Source organism: Sturnira hondurensis, unplaced genomic scaffold (genome assembly GCF_014824575.4).
Source record: "Sturnira hondurensis isolate 20B ecotype Veracruz unplaced genomic scaffold, ASM1482457v3 Scaffold0001509, whole genome shotgun sequence".
Taxonomy (NCBI): domain Eukaryota; kingdom Metazoa; phylum Chordata; class Mammalia; order Chiroptera; family Phyllostomidae; genus Sturnira; species Sturnira hondurensis.
In genome coordinates this window covers 8,011,833-8,019,869 of record NW_028074140.1, presented here as the reverse complement: position 1 = coordinate 8,019,869, position 8,037 = coordinate 8,011,833, and the positions used below count along the sequence as shown (strand labels likewise).

Sequence of the window (8,037 nt, the reverse complement as noted above, 5' to 3'; positions counted from 1 at the left end):
AGAAGAAAAAAGTTTGGAAAGGCTTGTTAAATATGGGGGTTTAATTGAGGGAAGTGATAAAAATGATCTTTTATATTAAAAGTAATAGAATTGAAACCCGACGGCCCTGTGCAGGACTACAGATAGAGAGACTGCTGAGTAAGGGGCAGACTTTACAAGGAACAGCAGCAGCAGCAGAAAGTGAAAGACCTGCCATTGCATCTCAGGTGACGTGTAACTAGAGGGAGGAATGCATTGGAAGTTGTTCCCCAGAGGAAGTGGGTGGGCATGGCCAGCTGCTGAATATAGTGTGAAGGGTGAGGAACTAGTCTTAATGTCTTCTAACTGTAAGTAAAGTCTTTGCTGGCTTCCAAAGAATAGACCGTAAATTCCTAAGAATTTATATTTCTCTCAGGCAGAAGATTTTGTGGAATAACTAATATTGTCGGTTAATCCCAGCTTGTTCCTTGTGAGAACTGGTATAATTTGACAATGGGTATTACGCATACAGATACAAATGGTCTGTGGGGCTTCATTAGAAAAGCATTAGATGCCTAATTAATAGTTAAGACCTTTTAAACATGTCTCTTTCCAAATTTTCTTTTTAATGATTCTTACATAATTAAACTTGTGCGAACATGATTAAATTATTACAGACAAAATGTGGTGGTTTAGAAATCTCAAACAGTAAGTAGACATGTCGCTGGAACAAATAAAATCGAAGGCACATGCAGCCCTCATTCTACTGGCAGGAAAAAATCTTTTACGTCTTTTTTTATAAGTCACTTCTTATAACATATATCAAAATAATATCACATGTAGTTTTTATAAATTAAATTCTGTGCATTACCAATCACCTCTAAGGTCTTTGTGTCTGTACTCCAACGTTGTCTTTGTTTCTCAGTAAATCCTAGATAAATTGCACCTTGTTTTAAGATTAAATTCTCCAACCCTGGCTGGTGTGGCTCAGTGGATTGAGTGCCAGCCTGTGAACCAAAGGGTCTCCAGTTTGGTTCCCAATCAGGGCACATGCCTGGGCTGTGGGCTGGGTCTCCAGTTAGGGTTGTGCAAGAGGCATCTAGTCATGGATGTTTCTGTCCCTCTCTTCCCCCCTCCCATTCCCTCCTGCTAAAAATAAATAAATAAAATCTTTTTTAAAAGATTGAATTCTTCCATAAATCCTCATTAATTGCTGATGCTGTACCAAAATTCCTGAATTCATTCTAGTCAAAAGCTTCCGAAGAATATGTTTATATCCTATGGAGATGACCTTACAGTGGAGAATGCATATTCATTTAAGTATTTCAAGTTTGTGATAGAAAAGTGGAGAAGTTTTGATCTCTACCAAATGAAGGCCACAGAAGCTAAACACAGGCATTGATAATGCAGCCAACTTGATGAATACATTTGTGGAATTAGTCTAATGCACTCTTAAGTAGTTATCTATACTGACGAAACTGTAATCATGCCCTAATTCACAAATCAGAACCCTACTGGACTGGTGAAACAAATATCTGAGCTCTTGTACTCAGTGGGATCAGATATGCGATACATGAACAGACGATGAAAAGTTGTGCCCGAACCTCAAGGTTTAGATTACCTATCAATTTCCATATAAATTTAGTCTATGCTTCAGTTTTCAGATGTAACAACAATTGCCTACCTTAACTCATTAAAATTTAACTTTCATTATAGTAAATTTATCCCAAAGTAACTTGATTTATGTAAAATTTTAACTAACACTCTCCAGCAAAGATTTCTATTGTTTTATGAGTACTGATTTCATTTGAATTTTTATATTATGCTATTGTCTAAGCCTTAAATAATCTAGGATGTTTCATGAAAGCAGTTTCTAGGATAGAATAAGACAGAATTTTCTAATATAAAAGTGATGAAATACTATTTGAAGCATTCCGTTATCCTGGGGATGAAAGTGTGGAGGGGAATAGAATACAGACACATGGCATAATTTAGCTGTTTTAACCTTCATGGGATTTCCTCAATTTTCATGTGGATCTTTAACTCCTCTTTTTTTTCTATGAACCAAGTAATTCAGACAATAGATACAGACTGCTGTTTCATAGAACTACTTGGTCTGTCTTAGCAAAGTGATAATTTCTCTGACTTCATAACCCCCTACTAAATGCAGTTTGAAATAGCCTGCATCCATGAATGGGAGAATTAGCTTCTTTGGATCCAAACACAGTTAGAGGCATTGAAATATAACATATCTTACAATTTATAAATGAGAAATGTTTAACTAATTAAGGAATATCATTGCCATGACATTCTTGACTGTTTAAAAATGACAGACTAGCCATTAATCATAATGCAATCAGTGATGATTGGTTTCATCTCATTTTAGACAGTGCAGAAATCAGTGAGCATTCAAGAGAAGTTAATGAAAAAAATCTACTTAACAAGAAAAAGAAAGGAAATACAGCTTCTTCAATATTTATTCTAAAGTAACTAAGGTAAAAAATATTTTGCTACTTTAGTTCAAAATAGTCATCATAGTAGTAATCACCAGTTATTCTGGACTAAAATGCTAGACAGTGTAAGACAGTGATGACATTATTACATTTAATCCTCCCAACATCCTATAAATTGAATATTATCACCATGTACAAATGAGGAAAATAAATCTCGAGGAGCTAAATGTTCTTGCCCAAGAATACCCACAATAAATGGCAGAGAAGGAAATGGAAATCAGATTTCTGGCTTCCCACAGGTACCCTGGGACCTTGCCATACACGGCTCCCACTGCCCTCTGACCTTCTTCTCTGTTTGCCTCTTTTCCCAGTCGTGGGTCCAGAGAGGCCACAGTGCGAGGACCTATCCAACATGGTATTTTCTGCTGCTGCTACTGCTTGTAGAATTCACTTCCTTAATAAGAGAGGGCTACAGCAATTCATTCATCTGTATGTCGTAGGAACTATGTTTAAGCACTATTGATAAAATGTTGAATAACTAATCTAAGAAGGAAATAACTATATTAATTTAAGATTATATAGGTTGCTATTAGGACAATTTTTCTGCATGCCTTGCTCTAAGTATCAGTATCAAAATAATCACTGTATTCAAATATTTGGGGAAATCATTTGACTGAAAGAAATTTACTTCGATGTATTTGCATTTTAATCTTTTATTTTGAATTACAAGATAATGTCTGATCATTTCTAGTCAATATAACATTATGTTAAGTAAATTTTTTGAAAGAACCAATGAACTCCTTAATTCATTAGTATCTCTCCTAACCCTGAACTTGGTGGTAGCAATTACCAACTAAATTTGTCAAAGTTATCCACTCAAATCCTTAAAAATAAGAGAAAAAGAAAAAGAAAAGACTCCATTATTATCTGCTCTGGTTTACATTCCTGAACTACCCTGAGAGAAAAAAGTACAAGACAAAGTGGAAACAAAATAAAATGCATACTTCATCCAACCAGTATGTAGCGGTTCGGCATACTTGTAGGTTCTTAGAAATAATGATGAAATTAATGCCTGTCAGAGTATATTATCCAACTTTTCTAGTTTAGAATGATTTTCCTCACATGTACAGACTTCTTTTTCAACGCAATCCCACATGATGGGCTGTGTTCTTGTCTCCTGCAGATTTGGAGCTTTTGCAATGCATTTGAATGATTGGTTCAGGCATATTGAACATGCTCCTGATAGGAACACAATAAGGTATCTTTAGGTTGCCATCAAATGAGATACCGTGGCATAAGCAGTGCATTTTAAAAGTCACAGTATTTGCCTAAGACTATGGAGAGAAATGTAAAGATAAAAAAATGTTTTGCAACTTCTGAAGTTGAATGGTGAAGTTATTATTAAATAGTAGGATGCAATTATACTTGGAAATTTATTACTCCTTAGATCTGTTAATCAAGTCAGATACTCATATATTCATATTTTTATAGCCACTTCTTTTATTTGGCTTAAAATCTCAGAATAATTCTCGTACATCTTAAATTACAAGTTGTTAAAATGTATAATAGTGGCTGTTTTAATTATCTGCTTAGAATTTTGTCTGAGAAATATATTTACTTTCTAAATTTCATTTATATTTCATCCAGGGAAGCAAAAAATACACAACCTTTCAATTACTAGTTTAGATTGGCAGAAATAGGTAATCAGGAACAAGGCATATTTTATAGGTAGCAATAATTTTTAAAATTGATGAAAACATTAAGAAATATAAAGAATATGCATACCTCAAGTTTCTGGTGTAGATTTATCTTACTTTAATTCTATAATTAAGACTTTACAATGGACAATTTTTGATATTAAAACTACAGAAATTTTCTTTTATCTATTTTAGTGTAGGATTTTTTTTGGGGTTGTCTCTCTAGTTTCACAAATATAGGTAGTTCTAAATCTGGTGAAATATTTTTGGTATTTCATAATCGTATTATTTTTATCATTATTTTCCTGTACTGAATTCTATTTTAATTTTTATTATTTACTTGTATTTTTTACATTACCGTTCCTCCCCCTTACAACCTCCTTCCCCCACAATCACCACACAGTTGTCCATGTTCATGTGTCCTTTTTTCTTTTTACTCAATCCTTCCACCCACTCACCCCACCCTCCAGAGCTGTAAGCTTGCTCTCTATGTGTGAGTCTGTCTCTGTTTTGGCTGTTAGTTCAGTTTGTTCATTATTTTCCAACTATGAGTGAAATCCTGTTGTATTTGTCTTTCTCTGACTGGCATATTTCACTTAGCATAATCTTCTCCAGGTCCATCCATGCTGTCCCAAAGGGTAAAATTTAAATGAATTTAATAAAGTAGCAGGATACAAAATCAATATCTAGAAATCAGTCACATTTTTATATGCCAATAATGAACTTTCTGAAAAGGAAATTAAGAAAACAGTCCCATTTACAATTGCTTCAAAAAGAATAAAATAACTAGGAATAACTTTAACCAAGGATATAAAAACCTGTGCTTAGAAAATTACAAGACACTGAAGAAAGAAATTGAAGAAGATAGCCCAGTGTCAGAGCCACCACCGAGGACTCAGCAACCTTCCCCTTGAGCCCCCCTTGTTTCCCCATGCTCTGTCCCCCCTGCCCACCTTCTCCCACTGCAGCCTTCCACAGGCCTTTTCCATGGAGGAAAAGGAATTGTATCATACGTCCGCTGTCCAGAACCTCCACTTTTTCTGCCCCTTTGCTGATGCAAGTAAGGGTGATGATCAGCGCTTCCTGCTGGCACTGAGGGTTGTATCCATATAAGAGTTCAACAGAGAAACGGCAGGAAGATCCTTACTATGTCCAAGGGATTGCTGATGATGATGGTAAAAAGAAATTAGTGAAGGCGTTTAAGAAATTTGCCTGCAATGGTACTGTAATTGAGCATCCAGAATATGGAGAAGTAATTCAGTTACAGGGTGACCAGCACAAGAATATATGCCCATTCCTGGTAGAGAATAGACTGGCTAGGGGCGACCAGCTGAAGGTTCATGGTTTTTAAGTGCTTTTTTGGCTCACTGAAGCTTAAGTGAAGATTTCCTTGCAATGAGTAGAATTTCCCTTCTGTCCCTTGTCACAAGTTTAAAGACTTCACAGCTTGTATAATGTAACCATTTGGGGTCTGCTTTTAACTTGGACTAGTGTAACTCCTTCATGCAATAAACTGAGAACAGCCATGCCATCTAGTCTTGAAGTCCCTCATTTAAACAGAGGTCAAGCAGGAGGTGCCTGGCAGTGTCCAGCCTGAAACAGCAATAATGTGATGTTTCAGCGAAGCGCAGAGCCTCAGCATCCCAGGTGGCTATGTTTGGCCAGAAGCTCCTTGCCAGAGTTCCCTGCCCTCACAGAATGCCACCCTCTGAACAGCCCATGGTGAAGCCAGAAGGAAGGGTAAGATAGCAATGGCATGTTACTGCTAATGGGAACCTGGGGTAGTCAAAAATCTCCAACCTACTGGTGGGTGGAATATTACAGCGACCACCTTCCCTGTAAGCCGGGTGATGAGGATATCTGGCGTGCCACCAAGGTCTCTTTAACCAGATGTATCCCAGCTAATTGATGTCCAAACACCAGAATTTGAGGCCAACCTTCTATCAGAGTTAAACTTTTGACAAGGGAACAAATTTCAAACTGATGCATTGGTCATGTCAGCTAGCTGTAGTGCTCACAGCTTACTTACTAGCAACAGCTGCCCAATGCCGTATGAAGTAATGAACTGATTTTTAAAAAGTTTTCCTTCAGTTTTAATGTTATGTAATGTACTTAAACCCTTATTTAAATAAAACTTGTTTTCAGAAACCAAAAAAAAAGTTGAACAAGATAGAAATAAGCACAAGTATATACCATGTTCATGGATAGGAAGAATTGACATCATTAAAATGTCCAAAATGTACTGCCCAAAGCAGTCTACAGATTCAATGCAATTACTATCAAGATACCAATGACATACTTTACAGAACTAGAACAAATATTTCAAAAATTTGTATGGAACCACCACAAAAGGCCCTGGATAGTGACAACAATCTTGAGAAAGAAGAATAAAGTTGAAGGAATCACGTTACTTAATATCAAACTATAAATAAGGATGGAGTTATTAAACAGCATGATGCTGGCATAAAAACAGACACACAGATCAATTTAACAAAATAGAAACCCAGAAATAAACCCACACTTTTATAGTCAATTAATATTTGACGAGGAGGTAAGCATATACAGTGGGCTAAAGATATTTTATTCAATAAATGGTGTTAGGAAAATTGGACCAATATATGCAGAAAAATGAAGCTAGCTTACCTTCTTACACCACACAAGAATAAATTCAAAATGGATTAAATGCTTAAATGTTAGACCTGAAACTATAAAAATCTTAGAAGAAAACATAGGCAGTGAAACCTCAGACATTGCTTGTAGCAATATTTTATCTGATATATCTCCTTAGGCAAAGGAAACAAAAAGTTAACAAATGAGAGTACATCAGACTAAAAAGTTTTTGCACAGCAAAGGAAAACATTAACAAAATAAACAGATAACCACTGACCGAGAGAAACTATTCTCCAATAAATGTCATATGGGATTAACATTCAAAATTTATAAAGAACTTATAAAATCAACACCAAAAAACCCCAAGCAATCTTATTAAAAAATGGGCAAAGGACCTGAATAGAAACTTCTTCAAAGGGAGTAAAAGAAAGAGAAAGAGGAAGGAAGGAAGGAAGGGAGGGAGGGAGGGAGGGAGGGGAAAAGAAAAGAGAAAAGAAAAGAAAGAAAGAGAAAGAAAGAAGGAAGGAAAAAAAAGAAGGAAGGAAGGGAGGAAGGAAGGAAGGAAGGAAAGAAGAAGGAAAGAAAGGAAGAAAGAAAGAAAAGAAAGAAAGAGGACATACAGATGGCCAATAGACATATGAAAAAAATGCCCAACTTTTTTAATCCGAGAAATGCAAATTAAACCCACAATGAGATAATATCTCACACCTGTCAGAATGGCCATCATCAATAAATCAACAAATGAGTGCTGGAGAGGATGTGAATAAAAGGGAACCCTTTTGGTCTGTTGTTGTGGACTGTTCTGCCTGGTTTCAGGAGTTGTAACTCTACACCCCAACCTTGGCTAAGGATGAGCAAGCAAGGACCTCTGGAATGCGAGCCGCAGGAGACAAAGCTTGTCTGGTAGCAAATGCTGCCTCAGTTTCCTCCCTGTTCCCAAAGCATGGTCGATGTCCTTGTTGGGTACAACCCCTCAGAGAGGGGCAACCTAGGCCAGACAGGATCACTTGGGAGGCCATCATGGAAGGACTTGGGGGGCTGTGACAAAAAGCAGTGGACTCTGGGCCCCTGGATTGAGATAGCCTGAGTCCCCATTTCCTCTGGGAGAAGCGCTTCCTGGCTCTAATCCCCTTAAACCTGAATACCTGATGGGGAGGAGTACAGCTCCTTGCCTTGCTAGAGTGTGTCCTGGGGAAAAATCTGTCATCACAAAGACTTCCTGATAAACCTGTGAAATCTGCTCTGTTAAGAGTGCTTTCATTCATATGTTAAGGGTTTGAGCAAGAAACCCTAAAACTCTTCCTGACTGACTCAGACTA

The 8,037-nt window shown here is 36.9% G+C and overlaps 1 pseudogene; it reads left to right on the top strand.

The window, feature by feature from the left end:
• The first annotated feature begins 5,095 nt into the window (after window positions 1-5,095).
• On the top strand, window positions 5,096-5,635 carry LOC118975356 (eukaryotic translation initiation factor 1-like; annotated as a pseudogene).
• Window positions 5,636-8,037: the final 2,402 nt, after the last annotated feature.